At 46.0% G+C, this 23,079-nt stretch overlaps 1 protein-coding gene across 1 annotated transcript in view; it reads right to left on the bottom strand.

The window, feature by feature from the left end:
* Positions 1 to 23,079, bottom strand: part of EPHA6 (EPH receptor A6) — a 983,829-nt gene that overhangs the window by 551,192 nt on the left and 409,558 nt on the right. The gene's annotated exons all lie outside the window — the stretch shown is intronic.

Consider the following 23,079-nt stretch of genomic DNA (forward strand, 5'->3'; position numbering starts at 1 on the left):
TACTGCATTTAGAACTGATCCCATGGAAAGTGATGTCATCACAGGTCCTTCAGCTCTTGCAAGGCATTAGATTCAATTGTATTGCCGTCCTGAGGATGGCAATACAGTTGGATCTATCTGGCAGGCGGTACATTCGGGGCCTGGGACAAAACATCAGGGGCCCCTACCCCGAATGTTTTAACCTAGCAACACCCCTGCTGTCATGTACATGAGCCTATAGGGCTCATGCACACGACCGTTGTTGTTTTGCGGTCCGTTTTTCTCGGATCTCTTGTTCCGTATCTGAGTTTTTTTTTCCTGATTTAAGTCCTCTACCATTCCATTATTCCACAAAACATATCCGTATGGTTTCCGTATGCGATCCGTTTTTTGCGTATCAGAAACGGAAACCGTAACTTACTAATTAACAAACACATGAGCAATATGGGCTGGGCATAGCATTTCTACAGTATGGATCTGCAAAATACGGATGACATACGGATGTCTTCTGTGTGCGTTCTGTATTTTTTGTGGACCCATTGACTTGAATGTGGCCTCGGACCATGATTTGCAGACAATAATAGGACATGTACAATTTTTTTGCGGAACGGAAATACGAAAACAGAATGCACAAGAAGTACCTTCCGTTGGTTTTGCGGACCCATTGAAGTGAATGGTCCTGCATACGGTCCGCAAAAAAAATGGAACGGAAGCGGAAAGAAAATACGTTCGTGTGCATGAGCCCTTAGACAGATTAATCCCTCACAATCCACACTTTATACTTGTGCCTCTGATCAATGATTTTTCCAGTCAGTGAACGGAAACGACTGGCACCTCCCTTGCTCTCTTTCTCTTTGCCAAGCACTAAGGGTACTTTCACACTTGCGGCAGAGAGGATCCGACAGGCTGTTCACCCTGTCGGATCCGTCCTGTGGCTATTCCGCTGTGCCACCGGACCGCCGTTCCGTCCCCATTGACTATAATGGAGACGGGGGCGGAGCTCCGGCGCAGCACGGCGGTGCACGGCGAAAGCCGCCGGACTAAAAAGCCTGACATGTAGTAATTTTAGTCCGGCGGCCTTTCGCCGCGCACCGCCGTGCTGCGCCGGAGCTCCACCCCCGTCCCCATTATAGTCAATGGGGACGGAGCGGCGGTCCGGCGGCACGGCGAAATAGCCGCAGGACGGATCCGACAGTAAACAGCCTGTCGCATCCGTCCTGCCGCAAGTGTGAAAGTTGCCTAACTTGCAACCAATAAACAGAATAAGAGAAAAGAAAAAAAAACTATCTTTCCACTTTTATTAATCTCTGATTTAAAAAAAAACTGAAAGGCCAGGTTTATATAATTATTCTAACGGAGATTAAACATTCACTTTGGCAGATGTCTGAATCTTGTTTAATTGCCTCCTTCAGGTATTATGCATTTTAAGGTATATCTAAAAATTTTTAGAAAGTATTAAAAGAAATGCATCACAGCTTCAATTACTTCTCAGCGGGTGTCCAGGGATTTATTTATGAGCTCACACAAATCCGTTCCTAGATGCCGGTGTATCTGAATTATTATTGTGGTGATGTTAAAGGAACATTCCCTATTGCACAATCCAGGGAAAGCAATTACAGATGACCCGTCTGTGCAAACATGGAGGCTGAGCTTCCAGTACAACCTGCATGTCATTCTGCCCCAGGCAGTGACAACAGTGAACCTCTGCTTCATTCACAGATTATGGTCAGGGTCTAGTTCCGAGCTACATCACCATATGGAGTGTACAGATGTAGCAAAGCTTAACTTGACACTTTACACGTTAAAGTTTGAACGTTTTCACATCAGTAGGCTGAGATTTGGGTTCCATTAAGCTGCTGGATTAGTCCATCCCTGAACTGAATGCTAGCCCATTAAAGGGGTTCTCAAAGATATGTTAAAATTTATCAAGGAGCAGAGGGTTTTGTAGAAAAAAAAAAAAAAAAACCTTTCTCGCTTTTCTAATTTCTCGGCAGTCCCGCTCCAGTCCAGACTGAGATCCCCAGTGGCCTTAGTAGTCATGTTCATTCACTATTCCCATGGTAGCTGCAGCCAATCACTGCCTCAGCAGTCACATATCTATCTCCTATCTATCTATCTATCTATCTATCTATCTATCTATCCATCTCCTATCTATGTATGTATGTATGTATGTATCTATCCATCTATCTATCTATATCAAATCTATCTATCTAATATCTATCTAATATCTATCTAATATCTATCTCATATCTATCTCATATCTATCTAATATCTATCTCATATCTATCTCATATCTATCTCATATCTATCACATATCTATCTATCTATCTATCTATCACATATCTATCTAATATCTATCTCATATCTATCTCATATCTATCACATATCTATCTAATATCTATCTAATATCCATCACATATCTATCTATCTCATATCTATCTAATATCTATCTATCTATCTATCTATCTATCTCATATCTATCGTTTTATCCATCCCCTGGCTGGTACTTTTCATAAAACATTTGCAAAGTTGTGACTGTCCTTTTGTCTTTATGGTGTATTGTGTGACCGGAAGGTCAGGTAAGTTGGATTTCCAGATACAAATGATTTCACACATTGGGCCAGATTTATCATTAGCTCAAGTCAGAATAATGGAGTGAAAAAGTCGCAAATTTTTGCGCAATCGCTTAAACTGCGCAAAAATTTGCAACTTTTTTCTGCTCTGCACTATGCGCGCCAGTTTTCTGAAAGTGGGCGTGTTTTCTTATGTAAATGAATCTCTAGACAGATTTACTATTGTGACTATTTAAAAAGTCGCAAAAAAATCGCAACTTCACTCCAGTGAGGACCATGCTTATCTTATGAGACTTTTTAATAGAACATGCGACTTTTTCATAAAAACGTGCAACTTTTTCATAAAAACGTGCGACTTTTGTAAAGCTGCTTACTGACGGATAAACTGCTACCGTCAAACCACATTTATTACAGTCGATCATAGATCTGACTTGGCTAAAACGGACTTTAGTCATATGCTAAAGTGGAGTGAGCTGTCAGAGTCGTGATAAATCTGGCCCAATGACTTCTTTGTACAGATTTTTCACTTTGACATTAAAGAGACTTTCAGGTTTAAAAATGTTTAATTTCCATAATTTGAAGGGGTTGGCCACCTGCTTTCTTTTTTGGCACCTATCCCCCTGGGTAGACCTTTAAAGGGAAGCATACTTACCTGTTCCCCTGGGTCTTGACTCCTTTACTCCCCGGCCATGGCTGCATCGCTTGGGTCCCCCACTGTCAACATCTGCTTTGACACCACTGCAGCCAAATCGGTTGCATCATGTGAACAATGGACATGAACCGAAGGGGTCCAGGCGCAGGCTGCAGCAGCATCAAAGTGGAGGTTGATAGCAGGTGACCCATGTGAGGCAGCTGAGGCCAGGGAGACAAGGAGCCGGGACCCAGTGGCGTGGAGATGGTAAGCATGCTTCCCTTTACAGGTCTGCTCAGGAGGGGGGTTTGCAGAAAAAAAACTACAGGTGGGCAACCCCTTTAAAAAATACCTGATTAAGTTTTTCAAGATTTACATTATTATCCATGGCCTGCTAATGTTTCAAAATCAGTGAAATTCTTCCCATTACTTCTCATTTTAACCATCCCCTTTGCAGAAGTTGCCTGACAGTGACATACCGAGGGCCACAACAGCGAGACACAAGGAGAGCGTGACTTCTGCATAAAGTACACAGCATAGTATTGGCGATATGTATAGACAGAGATAAATCTTTTATACATTAGCTATTATATGTTTATTGTATTTATACGTTAGGTTGTAGACATTAGCAGTAATGCATGATACTATAAGACTACTACTATAACAGAATCTCTGAATACCTAAATCACCTACTGACTTGGCTGCGAAGCTCAGAAATTGTACAAATTAACGGAATTTATATGAAGGTATTGAATCCCCATTTGCATGATAAGCCGCATTAACCAATGCATTAAGCATCTGTGCATATAAAAGTTTCTCATTAACGCAATAAGCTAATAAGAAGTCATGAGACTGAACAGTCTTTACTATCCTTCCATATACGTTGCATCCAATTTCCCCAAGTACATTAAGGTCTCCCCTTAGGGCTGTGTTTAACAGGTAAGGAGCCAAGGCAAAGAGAGCACGGAAAAAATGTACTTCTGTGAATTAATTTAGTGAATTTTACATATTTTTCTGTATTATCTTTATCTGTTTTCCAATAATGAAACGCAGTGCCTTGGCATACTACTTTCATTTTCCTAAAATGACTACAACACTGTAATAGAAATCTACATCTTCAAGTGCTGTATGCATATAAAGCTCAGTATGACAGCACTCTATTCTGCATGTGCTCCCCACCATCATCGTTTAGCTTCTGGTCCATCAGAACATAAAAAGAAAAAGAAAATGTATCCGTTATTTATGGCATCAGTTATGATCAGTTTGTGTCACTTCCGTCAGAGATCAGTTATTTTTGATGGGAGAGTCCTGCATGAAGGACTTTTTCTCCGGTCAAAAATAACTGATCTCTGATGGAAGTGACGCAAATTGATCATAACTGATGCCAAAAATAGCAGATTCATTTTATTTATATTTTTCCGTTCTGATGGACAAGCAGAATGGAAACCAAAACGGTGATGTGAACTCAGCCTTAGGCCTCCTGCACACAACCGTATCCTATTTTGCGGTCCACAAATCGCAGATCTGCAAAACACAGATACAGAATGTGCATTCCACACTTTACAGATCGGCACATCCTTCCCTCTGTAGAAATACCTGTTTCTGCTGGGCTGCGGACAGCGCGGTGTTCTGTCCGCATCTTTTGCGGTCCCATTGAAGTAAATGGTTCGGCATTCAAACCGCACAAAATGCAGATCAGATGTGGACCAAAACTAAGGTCATGTGCATGAGGCCTTAGAGTTCTTTTGACCAGGGTTGAACTGGCCCACTAGAGTAGCAGAAGATCCTCTGATGGACCTAAGCTCTGATGCACTAGTAGGCCCCAAATGTCCAGGAGAAAAAAAAAAAACATTTGGAGCTGCCTTTGGAGATTCAAAACCTATTAGACATTATTGAGGATCTAGGGTTTGGGCCCTGAGAGTAATTTCCTCTAGTGGGCCCAAGGAACCCTAGTCTGACATTGCCTGTGTCTAAAAGAAATAGGACAGCATAGTGAAACACTCCTGGAAAAGGATTTCCACCCAAAATACAAAAACTGCCATAACTGAGTAGATGTTAAAGTTAAAGTCATATCCATAGCTTGAGCAGCATATTTCTTAAAGGGATATTAGTCTTTTTCCATTCAGTTTGATCAGCCATGTTTGCAAAACTGAAAAATCGGGAAATGTGGCCATATTGGTTACTAATTTTGTATTAGTTTCTCAGAAATTTACAGTTATGCTCTCTCATGCTGACAGACTGATAATTTAATATCAACTTCTTAGAAGCTACTGTAATTCTGCACTTTTTGCTTTCACTTCTGCATAAATGGCTGCCATAACTGAATAGCAAAAGGGTACTAAGCAATGGATGTAAGTAAAAAAAAAACATAATCACAAAAAAATTGCTGCTGCCTTAATTAAAGACCTTTTTTACCTCCATTCCCAAAACAGATGCTTTGTCTGTTTTTTAGTACATGCAGAGCCATAGCTTTTTTTCTATTTGATTACGTACATAATTTTTACACCTTTATTTGGTGATGGGTCTTTATTTTGTCACATTTATTTTTATATTTTTTTGTTTTTATTTTTCAAACAAAAAAAACAACAAAGAAATTTATTTTTCCCATTTCGTCATGTTTTTTAATAGCATGAAGTGCAAGTAAAAGATTTTTTTTTTTTATTATGTGTCTGTCACAAGGATGTCATGACTGATCGCTCCATGACCTAGTGGTGGAAATGGATTCTGATCCAGGTTTTCCTACTTAGGTATGCGATCCTTTTTGTCCCATTTAGGAGTCTGTAGCTTTTCCTTTCAGCTGTTCTCTGACCGGAATCCATTCCCACCACCAGGTCATGGAGCGGTCGCTTCAGAAACCAAGCGAGTAGCCACCGGCTGCGACCTTCTGACCCCAGGCATGATGCAGTGATGTCATCACGCCTGTTGCACGTGAGCCACAGATTTCACAGACAGGGGTGAGTGTTTGAGGCTAGATGAGCATTTCTTCTGGAGGTACTAAGGAGGCAGCACTCTGTGTGGGGGCATCATATTGTGTGTGAAAAGGCACTTATAGGGGTATCATATTGTATGGGGGCAACTAAGGTGACATCATACTGTGAGGGGGCGCTTAAAGGTGCATTGCATTGTGTGGGGGCACGTAACTACTCCACACACTGTGATAGAACTATATGTCTGAGCTGAGCCTGCTCCATATGCTGTAGGTGCCAAGTATATGGTTGACACCTACCCATAGTGAACAGGTTCAGAGATAACTCTTATCTCTATCATTTAACCCCTCAGATGTCATGGTCAATAGCGACTGCGGCATCCTAGAGATTAGTCAGAGTGAGGGGGCACCCTCCAAACTCTGATGGCTCCCCAGCAGAAATTTTGGGGTGCTGTTTAGTAGATATAGCAGCTTGCAGCCTTGTGAAGGCTACCTGGCTTGCCATAGTTAACTGGCCGAGGCAGGACTTAAAGGGAATTTATCTGAGGCAGCATAAAAATCGTGACAGATTCCCATAAACTGCAATAGTAAACTATTGCAATTTATGGTAGGTGGTCGAACAATCACATATTTAAGTCTCCTGGGAGAATTAAAACAAAAAGTAAAATAATGTTTTTAAAATATTAAAAAGCGCAAAATAAAAAATTCAACTTATTTCCGCCTCCTCAATTTTACATATAAAAATAAACAATACAAAAATAAACACACCTGGTTTCCAAGTCTCAACATATTACCTTTATAGTAGGTTCATGCAGTCCCACTGGTGTTCTGTATCAGTTCTTAGACTTCAAAATGCAGTAAAAAAGAGGTTTATGATGTGTTCCTGGAGCATAATAATGAGCTATCTTAAGTCAAGGAGGAAGGCAACATCTCCATGAAAGTCATGCTAACCCCGCTTAAACCCTTGTCATGGATGGTATTGCAGAAAACTAGAAGACACAAATAAAGATCCGACTGACTTGATCCCAAACTAAGGAACATAAGGGTGAGCCCTATAAAAGCCCTAGAGCTCTCCCTGACTGCTCATCCCATGCAAAGATCTTTATGATAGATAATTGCATGCCCTCGTACCTAGACTGTGTGACACCTGAAAACCCTATAATAGCGAGGGGACACGACCACCGACTCCCTACACTTAATACAGAGGGAGTCAGGGTCACCTAGGATCAAGCCAACAGGAAAACACAAATAAAGTAACAGACTTATAAAAAGAACCAGCAGTTTCAGCATCTAGCAGTGAGCACAATCCAGGAAGTTGTATAAACCGCAAAGTGATGCAGTATGGGAGGGGATATAAAGGGATGCAATCAGTGCAACTAGATGACAGCTGAGAGAGGGAAACGAGATGACAAAATGAAACCAAAACAAAAGAACCTCAAGCAAGAGGTACTGAAGAACGTCTGTCAGAGCTTCTCAGAGATCTGGCGGTGACAACCCTGCCCCATCTCCCGTCATTGACATTGCCAGCACTGGGAACGTCATCCTTGACAGTACTGAAGATTTCATCCCAGGCCTCCAGAGGGCTAATAGTGGTAATGCCAAACAAATGAGAAGGGGCAAAGTTTTGGCCAGATTAGCTTGAATTCCAGGAAGAAGCTGCCAGCCTCCTTGACTTGAGACAGTTCATAAACATACAATGGGAGAACATAGTAAATAGATTTTTAATAAAGCATATAAGAAAACCATCGGGGATCACATGAACCTACTATAAAAGTAACCCAGTGGGTTTGGAGGGCTAACTCAAGCAGATAAATTTCCTTTATGGTGGGCATCATGCTGTGCAAGGCCATTAAAAGGACTTCATTATGGACAGTATGGCACTAAGTATAGAAAAAGATGCATTGAATTTCTACAGATGGTTGAGGACCATAAGGGGAAATGTGTCGACTGAGACAGTAAAGGTAACACACCTACCGCTTTAGACTTTACTGCATGTAGCTAGGGTTAATTGCTTCTGATGCTTGTCACACTACTGAGATGGACTGGCAATCTGATCTGGGGCTGCACTCTGCATTTGGGCATTGCACAGAAATATTGGGGACCTGCACGCCTTTGGTCATTTTAGGAAGCATGCTACCATCTATAGAGAAAGAGACTTAGGAAGAACCACCATTATTATAGTCACCTCCTGTCTTCAGCCTTTGAAAAAGCCTATTCTGTTATGCGCTTGAGAACTGTGCCTTATTGCTTTTTTGCACTGTGACAACCATCATCTATTGTGACCAGCTTGGTCATTGGTCTCCATATTCAACCTGATCATGTTCATTGCATAACTTGGTTCTCCTGCCTTGCATCCCTCTTATCTAACATCAGTGGCACCCCAGCCATCATCAGGCAGGAGACCCCAAAGTGCAGGAAGAGCCCTGAGGAGAAGAAGGGTTGCACCCCTCTCATCACTGTATGTATGGCCTTTGAAATCGCTGGAGCAAGAGTAGCCACTGTGAGGTCTACGACCATCCTTGTTGCTGGATGCACTTATATAAAGGATAATGACCAGTACTTACTCACCTCTGTACATCTCCAGTCAATGACATAGCTATTATGGGGGTTACCTGCATTATAATGTGCGTGCTTTAGACTTTGTAAATTACCACCTACCACCTATGTATTCTGGGCCTTATCTACAAGTAAAAAATAATTCTTATTTTTCATACTAGAATGCATACTTGCAATCTGATGTCAGTGTAAAGTCATACAAGGACATTTATGACATAGCTAAGTTGAACCACTTCAGAGTAATGTACTGTAGAAGCCTGACTGAGTACAATTAAGCTAAGTATTTTGAGCAGTAATATCGCTCTCTCGCCACCTACGCATACTCTCCAAACAATTCAGTTTTTGAGCTATGTTTCTCATTGTAGGAAAAGCTGTGAAAATATTTCTAATGACTCGGACCTTGGATGCGACTCACGGTGTAGAGTACATTGATACGTACATTACAAGGTCCTGGACTAATACAGTGACCTGGGGACATAAAGCTGATGCTTTGCATAGCAGGAATATTAATTTCTATTTGTGACATTCATTATTGGACACAGATATATCTTGGGAAATGTGCTAGATTACCAGACAGACAATCTTATGTCACAGCAATAAATAAAAATTGTCCTTCATTTGTCATCTAATCTTTATAGGACACCATTTTATTGGTTAAAACAGTATACATTTGATGGGCTAATTGCATTCCCCAGGTCCTACCTGCTAAGCCTGTTTAGTAAAAAGTTTGGACTATATTTAACCACATGGACAGTCTGGACCATTCATAAAGAGTATTCCAGGATTTTACTATTGACTTATCCTCAGGACAGGCCATCCATATATGATTGGCAGGGATCTGACATTGCCCCCCCCCCCCCAATAATTAGATGTTCTCCAGTAGCTCTGGCATTGGAACCACACAGCTTTATTCATTGCTTGTTACTGCAAGACTGTCCCTATGATAAATGGAGCAGTGCTTTACTAATCAGCGTCATCCACTATACAATGGTTAGAGCTTTGAACTTCCAGCTCCGCCTGTTGGCACCAGAGCTACTGCAGAACAGCTGATTGGTGTGTGTGTGTGTGTGTGGGGGGGGGGGGGGGGGGGTGGTCAAACCCCCACTGACCTGATAATATTCATATCCCAAGGATAGACCATCAATAGTAAATCCTAGGGTACTCCTTTAACATTGACTCTATAGTCAGTAATCCAGCATATTTCTTTTATCATTTTTTTGGTTTCCTTTTACTCCTTGAAACTCTCTTGCTTCTCAGAAACCATCAATAAGTTGCTGATCACTGATCTGTAATCTGAAGGCTCGTGCACGTGCGATATGGATCTGTAAAATAGCGTAGATGGAATTATTTGGACTCATACTGTATCTCTATGTGCCTCCAAATGACCATGGGCCAAAGCTCCAGTCAAAACTTTAAAAAACACAGTGGGGTAATTTATCCAAGACGGGCCTTTTACATTGGTCTTGGATATCCTCTGCATTTATTTCAGTAATACAACTTAAAAGGTGAAACTAACATATGAGAGAGACTCATTACATGCAAAGCGAGATATTTCAAGCCTTTATCTGTTATAATTTGGATGATTAGGCTTACCGCTTATGAAACCCCAAAGTCACAATCTCAGGTTCCCTTTGCTCAGGGGGTATGGATTAATTAGCTGACCAGAGTGTGACCCTTTGAGCCTAGAATATTGAACCTTTTCACAAAATTCTAATTTTAAGCTGCATTATTGCAATTCCTTTCAATTTGCATTACTGAAATAAATGGACTTTTGCACGATATTCAAATTTTTCGTGTTTCACCTGTATATGCCCAATGTGCATTGCAAGCAGTGAGTATAGCCTACTTGTGAATGATGAGTTCAGTCAAACTATACCTCACGTGACTATACATAGGTATCCTGACATGATGATTTTCATGTTATTTTACTAACAAATAGTTAAGGCTGCATGCAGCCTGTAATTGTGGGAGGGGCCAGGTCCCCCTCTTAAACCCCCGCTACCAGCTCACCTCGCCGCGCCCGTCTCCTCGCTCTTCTAGTGACTCCCGTCACTTCCGGTAAGCGTCATCTCCAGGTGAGTATTGCCGCCCGCCGCACACCTCATGTCTCCCTCCGGTCCATCCTCCCGCTGGTACGCTCCCCTCCTCCGCAGCTCGCCATGCCAGGGGTGCTCCGGCACCACAACCTCCCACACCGCCGTCCGACCCGCGCAGGCCATCAGGAGCGTCCGTCCTCTCGCGAGAGGGCGGGCGCAGGCACACCCGGGTCCCGATCTCAGCGGCCGTCTGCTGCTACGTACGCTGGATGCTTGGAGGGGGGGAGCTGAGGAGGAGTCCCGACCGCTGCCCTGTTACTCACCCACAGCCGGCCTGCACGCCACAGCCGCCACGCCGCCCACGCTCCGGTCTTGCGGCGACGACAGGAGCCATGCCCCTGTCTGGGTCAGGGTCCCTCCTGGAGCCCACCCTCCGTCCCCACCGGTCCATCCGGCCTCACCAGACACTAACAGGCATTGTGCTTTCACCGTGCACCACGTGCCGCCAGGGTCCCCAGAGGTCTTCTCCCCCCCCCCCCATCCGTGGGATGCAGGTCTGCATTCCTCCGTTCCATTGCTCCACCCAGCCCGCCCGTTCCTGGCCCTTGCGTCCATCCACCCATGCCACCTGCACCTGCCAGGTCAGCACGTGTCACATGCTCCTCCACGCCCTCCCAGGTCCGGACCATGACCCCCCAGGCCCTCCTACGCCCCTGTCAACCACGCTCCATCCCGCCGTCCAACGACCTTCCAGCCTGGCCTCGCGGGGCCCCGGCCTCTGCCGCTCCCCATCCTCACGTTTATGTTTCTGTCCCAGGTGCCAGTAGCGTTCGTGGTCCCCGCCGTGTCTTGTCTCGACGTCCTGACTTCAGGTTTAGGTATTGGGCCGGGGGTATTACGTTCTCACCCAAAAAAAAAAAAAAAAAAGGGATTTTTTTTTCTGACAGGTTGCAGAAGGTTGCTACCGACCACTCGCGGGATTTCTTTAGCTTGAGGGTTTTCAGGTAGGTAATGCTGCAGTTCCTCCGTCCTGCATCCCGTGTCGCCTCCCCGGAGGCAGTCAGGGGATGTTTCTTTCCTACTCAACCTGGAACGTTCAGGTGTCCTCCCTGTCCAGGTACCCTGAAGCGTTCAGGTGCCTTCTCTGTCCATCTTAGCCTGAGGCGTTCAGGCGTCTTCTCTGTCCAGGTACCCTGAAGTGTTCAGGTGTCTTCTCTGTCCATCTTAGCCTGAGGCGTTCAGGCGTCATCTCGGGCCAGGTACCCTGTAGCGTCCAGGTGTCTTCTCTGTCCATCTTAGCCTGTGGCGTTCAGGCGTCTTCTCTGTCCAGATACCCTGAAGCGTTCAGGTGTCTTCTCTGTCCATCTTAGCCTGAGGCGTTCAGGTGTCTTCTCTGTCCAGGTACCCTGAAGCGTTCAGGTGTCTTCTCTGTCCATCTTAGCCTGAAACGTTCAGGTGTCTTCTCTGTCCAGGTACCCTGAAGCGTTCAGGTGTCTTCTCTGTCCATCTTAGCCTGAGGCGTTCAGGTGTCTTCTCTGTCCAGGTACCCTGAAGCGTTCAGGTGTCTTCTCTGTCCATCTAGCCTGAAACGTTCAGGTGTCTTCTCTGTCCATCTAGCCTGAAACATTCAGGTGTCTTCTCTGTCCAGGTACCCCGGGGCCCAGGGGTCTCCTCTGTCCTCCGTTGCCAATAGCACCAGGGTCTCGTTCCTGGTTTCTTCTGCCCACTGCGCGCAGCCCCCGTTACTGTCGCTAACCAACACGTCAGGTGTCTTCCAGTTCCCACGTACCTGGCGGCACCCAGGCAACCCTGCTCGCGTCCCCATCCTGAAACCTTCGGGTCACTCCTCACCATCCACCCTGGAACCTTCAGGCCTCCTTCTCACCGCAGTCTTCAACTCCGTCTCCTGGCTCTCCCGATACCCCTCTGTTCTTTGTTCAGTGTTTTATCCTCATCTCTCTGTTTCCGTCTTTTAGCCGGCACAGCGGTGTGTCCGTCCGCGTCTGCATTGTTTTTTCCAGGTCCCGCTCCGCTGTTTTCTCACGTCGCTCCTAACTTTTCCAGTCCTCAGGGCCAGCCGGGTCGTTCCCGTTGATCCTTAGACGGTAAGGCAAGGGTGTCGAATCCATGCTCTCAGGTACGTCATCAAATACGTTCACCCACGGCCTCAGCAGCCACGGTACACGGTCCCCATGACCGCTCCAGCTGCCATATTGTTGTCTCTAATTCTAGGTCTCGCATTAAGTCTCTACTATCTTCGGAGCCATGTCTCAGGTTTCAGATGTGGACGACGCATTGTCCCTCCCGGGTACTTCGGTCTCTGGCCAAGGCGGCCCTGAATCCCTCCGAAGATGGACCATACCGAGGCTGGTGGCGGAGTTAAGCAGAAGGGGCATCAGGCACCCAGCCTCAGCCAGAAAGGCTGAGCTATACAGGCTGTTGATGACTGAACCCGATCCTCCTGAGAGAGAAGATCCGACCCCGTCCATCCAGCAGTCCTTGGTGCAATTGCAGGCTTCCATGGATTCGCTCGTCTCATCCGTGGCCGACATCAGGTCCAGGGTGGTGGAATTGGAGGCCAGGACACCGGCATCATCCCAGGCGGTGGTCCCTCTCACCGATCCCCCTCTGTATCAGCTACCGGCCCCAGGTACGACCCCGGCCGCTCTCGTGGTGGCTTCGACACACTTCGTGCCGGACAACATCAGGAAGGACATCTTGGCGGGCAAGGACGTGAATCTCGCGTCCATCCTGATTGCGTCCCACGATGCCGCTGATAATAAGACCTTTGACTGCGGGGAAATCTCGGTGGTCCTTCGGGCCAAAGATGGCCGCCTCAATCGTAAACTCACGGTACCTGAGTTTGTCTTGGCCTTCAGCCTGTATAGGGATGTGATCTGCTCCGCCTACCCAGCTCGCCGGGAAGATCTGGACACATACTTATACAGGGTCACTGATCTGGGGCACAAGTACGGCGGCACGGCTTTTTATGACTACCACCGCTCCTTCTCAGACAAGGCCGCCGCCGCACTGACCCAGTTTCAGTTCTCCGTCAACTGGGCCACCCTGGACATGGAATTGTTCTGCCGGCACTTCGCCGGTCTCCGGGCCCCCGCATGTTCGACTTGCCAGTCGATATTTCATGCCACCGAGTGGTGTCCTCAAACTGCCACGGCCCAACCAGACAGGGTCATCCCAGGCCCCTCCGGGGTCTCCCGCAGCCCCTCCTCCACCGATAAATTGGGCAGACCCATCGTGTACCTTGGCAACAGTCAAGTGTGCAACAACTTCAACTTCGGTTCATGTCTGTTCAGCGGGTGCAGGGCCCTGCACATCTGCTCCATCTGCTTCAGGGCTCATCCCAGGTCCACATGTCCCAAGAAGGCGTCCAAGCGCCTATGACTGGCCGACTGCAACGTTGACCTCCTGGCCCTCCTGTTACGGGAACATCCGGTTCCGGGATTCGTGGATTTCCTGATCACGGGCCTCTGCTTCGGCTTTGACACAGGGTTGGTGGCACTCCCCCATTCCAACTGGAAGTGCGACAATCTGCAGTCGGCCGGAGCAGATCCTGCCGCTGTTCAGGAACTCCTGAACTCGGAGGTGGAGAAAGGGTTCCTCCTGGGCCCTTTCAACCGAGTTCCTTTCTCTCGCTGGCGGATCAGCCCCATAGGCATTGTGTCCAAAAAGGATTCGAATAAAAAACGTTTAATCTACGACCTCTCCGCCCCCCATGATTCCGTCATCCCCAGCATCAACTCACTGATTCCTTCCGAAGAATTTGCCATGTCATATGCATCCATTGACGAGGCCATCGCCCTCATCCTCAGCGCAGGGAAAGGCACCTGGCTGTCCAAAACTGACATAGCGGACGCCTTCAAACTGCTGCCTATCGCCCCACACCTATGGCAGTTTTATGGTATTCAGTGGGAGGGCAGGTTCTACTTTGCCAACCGGTTGACGTTCGGCTCTAAAAGCAGCCCGTGGTTATTTGACCAACTGGCGCAGGCTTTACATTGGATCCTGCTCCACCACGGCAGCACCCCAGCGGTCATCCACTACCTGGACGACTTCCTCCTCATAGAACCTCCGCTATGTCAGCCAGCCGGGCTGCACTCCCTCCTGGAGCTTTTTTCCACCCTTTGCATCCCAATTTCGCAGGGGAAAACCTCGGGGCCAGTCACTTCTATCACCTTTCTGGGTATTGTCCTGGACTCCGACAGGATGGAGGCCAGGCTTCCAGAGGCAAAGCTGTCCCAGATCCGGGAAGTCGTGGCAGGGGCCATCACCTCTTCCCAGGTGACCAAGGTCGAGCTCCAGTCCATCCTGGGACGGCTGAACTTTGCCTTGAGGGTGATGCCCCAGGGCAGGGCCTTCATTTCCCGCCTGCTCTCACTCCTTCCTGCAGCCTCCGAACCCAGCAGCATCATCCACTTGGACAGGGCTGCCATGGCAGATTTGCGCATGTGGGACAGCTTTCTTTCTACCTGGAGCGGGGTCAGCCTGTTCGTTCCCCCATGGTCCCAGTCATCCGCTAGGGTGTTCTCTGATGCCGTGGCATCCCAGGGTTTCGCTGCCATCTGCGGATCCCAGTGGCTAGCTGGTCCATGGCCTCCTCAGGTCAGTTCTGACCCACAGTCCCTCAGTTCATCCCCGTTTCTGGAATGTTATCCCATCGTGGCAGCCGCATCTGTCTGGGGTCACCTCTGGGCCAATTCCAGCGTCATTTTCATCACTGACAGTCAGGACCTGGTGGATATCATTTCCAAAGGCCGAGCCAAGTCTGCCAGGGTCATGTCCTTGTTGCGCAAACTGGTCTGGCTGACCATGGTCAATAATTTTCATTTCACATGTGCCCATATCCCAGGTGCCAGCAACACGGCGGCCGATGCCTTATCCAGGTTCAACTTTCCAACCTTCTTTCAGGTATGTCCCGAAGCAGACCAGACCGGGGCCCGGATTCCCGGCTTCAGCGACCTGATGTTGGATTGAGGTCCCTGCTGGAAACCGCCAAGGACCTCATTCATCGGTCCCTCTCTGTCAACATGGCCCGCAATTATAACACAGGTTGGAACCTCTTCCAAAAATTTTCCAAGGATCATCCTCAGCAGGATACAGCCTTCGTGTCGTACATCATGGCTTTCAAGGCCCATTGCCATGTCAACCTCAAGCTGGCACCCAGCACCATCCGTTTGTACCTAGCCGGGGCACAACATTTCTTGGTACTACAAAATCCAGAAGTTCGCCCGGCTTTCACATCCCAAGCCGTCAAGGCCACACTCAGGGGCATTGAAAAAAGCAGCAAGGACTCAAATCCTTCCCGTCGGCCGGTCTCCGGCGAACTTTTCAGGCAGCTGTCTGCATCCCTAGATGGCAACCCTTTTGGCCCTTCCGTTAGCCTGGTCATCAAGGCCGCAATGTACCTAAGCTTCTACAGGCTTCCTACGCCCAGGAGAATTCTCAGTCTCTTCCCAGAAGACGATCTTTCTGAAGAAAAAGCAGCTGTCCTGGAACCAGGATCATCTGGTGTTAAGCCTTCCATCCACCAAGACGTCTCAAACCGGTCCTCCCATACAGATCCGCTTCTTCAAGTCCGAAAACGCCTGGTGCCCGGTGGTGGTGCTCCAACGTCTCCTTGATTCCACGCCTTCTCCAGATCCAGAGGCTCCTTTGCTCCCGTGCCAAGGGAAACCCCTATCCACGCCACAGTTCGTCTCATACATCAGATCCCTGGTCGGTGGGTTGGGGGTGGACCCCAAAACTATATCGGGACATTCCTTCCGCATCGGAGCTGCCTCTGCAGCTTCCAAGCACGGGACACCTCCGCACGTCATTCGTCACATGGGTAGGTGGAGATCTGCCTGTTTTTCCCGGTACATTCCGGATCCGCTGACTGAAACCCACCAGGTATTCTGTTCCTTGGTTTTGTAAATCTGTTCCACATGCATTAAACAGCACCTTTCCTACCCAGTGTATTTTGGCCCTCTTTTAGGCAGGCCCATGTCCCGTGGCTCCAGGCACACACCAGCCACTGTTAGGACCCCCTCCTGTCACCTTACTGACCGTGGCCGCGGCCACAATATGATTTATGTGATTTTTAACAAATTTATGTTCTTGAAAGGGTGACACCTTCAAGTGTAAATGCGTTCCTATTATCTGGGGAGCAGCATTTTATGCACTTTTGCACCACCTATCCCACAGCGACCTTGATTAGGTGATACATATAGCGGTGTGTGCTCCTCCTCTCTTGGTTGCTGGATGCACATAGAGGTGACTAGGAGCAGCACACCATATGTGCAGGATCTGCTCTCCTGAATGTAAGTGCCCATACGGCACAGGTAGGTGTAGAGTAGGACCTGCCTGACTGAGACCACCTTAGCACGGGTAGGTGGGCACAGATGTGTTTTGATCAAAATATTTTGGCTGGGAGTCTCAGATTTGATCATATCAGAATAAGGGCTTAGTCCATATACAATGTTTGCATCTATTGCATGAGTGCATTATTTTCCGTGATTTTTCCTTAACAATATGAAGGATGCAATATAAAGCAATATAAAACAGAGAGAAATGTGAAGCGGCACACTCAGCGACGTAACTAGAACTGACTGGGCCCCACAGCAACCCCCTCTTCCCGTTCAACCCTCACTCCTGCGGCTAGTCAAGGTCGCGCTCTCACACCAGGCCAGGCATTTGTTCTGCCTTTTCCTACACGTATATACTGTATAATACTGTCACTGTATATACTGTCACTGTGTAATACTGTTGAGGTGGCCCTGACAATAAAATCTTTGTCCTCTTCTCGGACGGGCTCCTTCTGAATTCGGGTCATGTAGCAACCGTTTCCACTGCTCCCACTATAGCTACGCTCCAGCGCACACTAATGTATATTTATATAAGCAACATCTTGTGTAAGTGCAGGAAAAGTATAACATTTACATGAAAAAAGCCCATTACAGCCGACATCAAGTTCTCAATATTTTCAATAAGGGTAGAATATAGAGCAATGTTTCTGCATACATGCAATGGAAAAAGCTGAGTGCACTGGTTTAATGGCAGTGATTAAAAACATGCTGAATATACCGCTCCCTAAGTAGTCGTTAAGATGTCAACTATAACTAAGGAAATAAAACTAAATAAACACGGAACATAGATAAAAAGGTTAATAAGTATTTAAGCAGAAAATGCTCATTTATTGTAAATTGCAGATTCAGTTTATCAAGTTAAAGGGGAACTCTGGTGGAAGATGGAATTTCCAAGTGTAATTGTTTAGTAGTCCTTTAGAGGTGGAGTCTTGAGGCAGTTTTTGAAGCCAAAACAAGGAGTAGATGACCAAAAAATAGAGAGGTAAATCCTCTCTGCTTAAAACCCATGGACATCATTGGAAACATTTTTTTCAAGTGTAGCCTACCCATTTTAGGCTAACAATAATTTTTCAATTAATATTTATTGTAAAGGATTTTCCTCTACGGCTTTCACATTCAGTGTATCTCCTTGGTGAATTTGTCATAGAGATGCTCTGATGGCTCAATCTGTAGCCCTTTATCTGAACTTTTCTAACAGCTCACTTTACATTGCTCAACTGAGCAGACAATTGTTCAGAAGGAAGCGTTCCTTCCCGAAAATCATCTGCTTGGTAATACGGCGATCTCCTCCACAGTATGGGGAGGAGTTATCACTAATGTCATCATTTGCCCCCATACAGAATCATTGTTTGTCGGCAGCAGAGGCTGTTTACACACCACAATCTGCTGCCGCAAAACAATGATTTAGGTGACCGCCCCAACGATCATATTACCCGATGAACAAGTGTTTTAGTCATTCACCTTTACACCAGTAGGTTAATGCTAACGAGCATTCATACGAACGGTCATTAGTGATAATCTGTCCAAACATCGGGCAGTGTAGAGGGGCCTTAAAGGAAACCTGTCACCGGGATTTTGTGTATAGAGCTGGGGACATGGGCTGCTAGATGGCCGCTAGCACATCCACAATACCCCAGTCCCCATAGCTCTGTGTGCTTTTATTGTGTAAAAAAAACTATTTGATACATATGCAAATTAACCTGACATGAGTCCTGTCCCTGACTCATCTCACATACAGGACTCCTCTCAGGTTAATTTGCATATGTATTAAATAGTTTTTTTTACACAATAAAAGCACACAGAGCTATGGGGATTGGGTATTGCGGATGTGCTAGTGGCCATCTAGCAATCCATGTCCTCAGCTCTATACACAAAATCCCGGGGACAGGTTCCCTTTAAGTCTCATTATAGCTAAATTCTTATCAGTTTGATATTAATTTAGCTAAAATAAGTGTTTATGAGCTGTCAGGAGTTCAGAAATAATTTGGAATAGTCAGAAACGTCAGGGGCCAGTCATGGGCATTCTTACACACCATGATGCCTCTATGTTGATGCCGGAGAGTGAGGATTTACTATCAGGGGAGTTTTTAAAGTCGGTTCTGCTTAGCTGTAATTTAGACTAAATATATCAAATGGCACACAATGTTTGATGTTTGCAATGTTAATGTTTGCACCTCCACTGCTCTGCTCTTTGCAAGCAGCTCCAATGCAGGGTGCTAGAAATACACAGCTAGGTCCACTGTGTAGTGGATGCAGTGGGTCAGCAGAGCACTGCTCCTATACATTTCAAAGGGAGCAGCACTGTGGTAATCAGCTCTGCCCACCTGAGGATAAGCCATCAGTTGTAAAATCCTGGAAAACCCCTTTAAGGCCTCATACACAGGACCACGCCATGTTTTGCGATTTGCGGAACGGAATGGGCCGCCCATAATAGAAATGCCTATTCTTGTCCGCAAAATGGACAAGAAGAGATGTTCTATTTTTATTTTTTTGCAGGGCCATAGAACAGAGCAACACTAAGTGCTGTCCGCATCTTTTGCAGCCCCTTTGAAGTTCGAGCCAAAACCAAGTGCGGCTCTAAACACAGAACAGGTGCAGGTTCCCTTTATACCTTATGTCTGTGTAGTCTCCACTTCTGGTTTTAGCTCAAAATCACTGATGAAAAACACTGACCAAACACTGATGTGTGAATAAGGCCTCATGCACACGGCCGTGGTTTTGGTCCGCATCCGAGCCGCAGTTTTTGCGGCTCGGATGCGGACACATTCACTTCAATGGGTCTGCAAAAGATGCGGACAGCACACAGCGTGCTGTCCGCATCCGTGGCTCCGTTCCGTGGCCCCGCAAAAAAAAATATAACCTGTCCTATTCTCGTTCGTTTTGCGGACAAGAGTAGGCAGTTATATCAATGGCTGTCCGCGCCGTTCCGCAAATTGCGGAACGCGCACGGATGCCATCCGTGTTTTGCGGATCCGCAATTTGCGGACTGAAAAACACACAACGGTTGTGTGCATGTAGCCTAAGGCATAACACTTCTGCCTCTAGATAGTAAACCACTTTCTGCACAAATCATTTACTGAAGTAAGACTGGGACAATTTTCATGTCTTCCTAAAAAGTCTCTGTTAATAAACCACTTTTCAAAACTCGCCAACTGCCAAACGTTGCAAAATTTTTGTGTAAAAAGCTTGAAAAGTCGCAAATTCATGATTCTTTTGTGAATTTTTAAAACCATAATTCTGGAGTGCAGGACTAGATAAACCCCCTCCCCAGAGTGTTCTATCCAATCTATTCTAGCTACTTTTGGGCGACATTTCGGTATTACTGATGTTGGGCCATATAACCTAAGGTTTATAACAATGGTTTCTCACACTGCACACTCCTTTTATTTTTCTTCTCAAGTCCCACTGAATTTCTTTTCCTGAACAGAAAGCAAATCACTGGTTATAAATAATAGAAAACCATGAACCTTACACTCTGCATATAAATCTTCAGACTGGAGGTTGATTTGTGAAGTTTTATAAAAGTTCGCTGCAGTCATCGATAATAAGTGACTTTGGATTTATTTTTCTGCTTTATATAGGCAAATTCCTCCTGTTTACAAGCTTCAGCTAATGTTTTTTTCTTTAACCTGCAGGGGAAGCACATCTGCAGGTTTCTAAATGCTGAATTCAACTGTTGTTCCTACAAAAAACCCAGAATAAGGCCTCATGCACACGGCCGTTGTTTGGGTCCGCATCCAAGCCGCTGTTTTGGCAGCTCAGATGCGGACCTATTCACTTCAATGGCAAAAAAAAATAGAACATGTCCTATTCTTGTCCGTTTTGCGGACAAAAATAGGCATTTCTACAATGGGCCGTCCATTCCGTTTTTTGCGGATCCGCAATTTTCAGACCGCAAAACACACCACGGTCGTGTGCATCAGGCCTATTACTGATGACTTGCTATGGTTCAGCACTGCACTGCTAAAGGGGTTTTCTGGAATTTTGAAAATGACCTATCCTCAGGAGTGGTTTCAATATCAGATCAGTGGGGGTCTGATTCCCGGCACCTCCGTAGATCGGCTGTTAGAACAGTTCGGTGAGCGCTGCGGTGTCTTCCTAGGCCAGTGACGTAACTTTCATCAATCACATGGCCTAGGCGCATCTCTATCTCTCATACTAAGCACAGCCGCTATAAAATGTCACTTCAGCTGATCAGTAGGGGCGCCGGGAGGCAAACCCTCGATGATCTGATATTGATGACCTATCCTGAGAAAGTTGCAAATGGATACACTGTCAGATTTCATGGCTATTTTGCACCAGTTTTGCATCAGTTTTTGACGCCTGTTAAAAACGGCCATTAAAAACTGATGTATTTCATAAGCTTTTTTTAAAAATCCCAACCACTGCAGTGCCCTGTGTATATATTATGTAACCCTCACAGTGCCTTCAGTATATATGATGCCTCTCTGTAGTGCCCCCTGGACATATAATAGCCTTAGTGGCCCCAGTATCTATAAAACCCCTTATAAGACCCCCCTATAAATATGTCCTCTTAGTGCCCCCTGTATATATTTCCTCATAGAAGCCATAACAACATCCCCCATTAATGTCAAATAATGCACCCATACCCCCATTAGTGCCAAGAAAGAAAAAATATATAATATTCTCATGTAATTGCACGCATGAGGACACTTGCTCCTCACTGGAGGCACCATCACCTGACACTCCCAGCATGGAGGCACCAGGACCTGTCACAACATGTGATGTCACCACACTGTGTGCATCAGGTCCTGCTGCCTCCAGTGAGAAGCGAGTGTCCTCACATGTGCAAGTAAATGAGGTATTTTTTAACCCCTTAACTTTCCTTTTATTTTACACAGCGTGCATTCCTGTCTAAATGGCAGTTAAAAACAGGCCCATTGATTTCAATGAGGTAGGTCTGGCTGTGAAAAAGGGCAAAAATAGGACATATCCAATTTTTTTGATGGCTGCTATTCACTGGCGAATGTGACTAGCCCCATAGACTTTAATTGGTTCTAAAAATGGTCATGTGACACACTGTTGTGTGAATGGGCCCTTAAAGGGGTTGTCCGGGTTCAGAACCCAGACACACCCACATTTTCACACAGGCAGGACCCCTGCTCTCTCTTGCACTGCACTGTACAGGGCTTTTTTGTCTATGTTTTTACACTGCTAGGTGGAGGCTTCCACCTAGCAGTGCTGCCGGTGACATCACCGGCTCTGATGGGTGGACTTTAGCGCTGCCCTAGCCGTTTTAAAGACTAGGGCAGCGCTAAAGCCAGCCTGTTATTGCCGGTGACATCACTGGGCTCACTGCTGGGCGGAAGCAGTCCCTAAGGATAGCCCAGTACCTCACCGGATCTCCAAGAAATGCCTTTGCCCTGCGCAATTCAGCGTAAGGAAAAAGGAGAGCATCACAGTGTGAAATGCTCCGATGATCATATTAGGGGGGCTGCCTGGGTGAAAATGTGGGCATGTCCGGGTTCAGCTCTGAACTCGGACAACCCTTTTAACGTTGGTTTGCTGTATAAGGTAAATTTAATGCTTTTTTGCCTAAATAACATCATTTGAAGGTCAAAATGTATGCAAATCAGTGCCATATTTTGGATATGCTTCTGAGGCTTCATGTTGCATTCAACATATATTTACCCCTAGACGCACTGCATACGGTAATATTCAGACTTTTAGCTCTCACTCACTGTATACTGGACACAAGTAGAGAGCATATGCTAACATTCACACAGAAATAAATAGGGTTTCATATTGACAGATGAGTGAGATTGTATTTTATTGTATTTTTCATTTCCATAAAACCTCTAAAGATCTCATTGAAAAGGGTTGTAGTTATTGAAAGGAATAATAGCTTTAGCATTAATCATCACTTAGCCACCTTCCCATTAAACAAATGAGATGTTTCATCCATGAGATCTCATAAATACTGTCATTATACCCTGTTGAGTACAAGGTACTGCACGAAAGTCAAACAATGGCTGACAAGATAACCTGCATCTCG

Source organism: Bufo gargarizans, chromosome 3 (assembly GCF_014858855.1).
Source record: "Bufo gargarizans isolate SCDJY-AF-19 chromosome 3, ASM1485885v1, whole genome shotgun sequence".
Classification (NCBI taxonomy): Eukaryota; Metazoa; Chordata; class Amphibia; order Anura; family Bufonidae; genus Bufo; species Bufo gargarizans.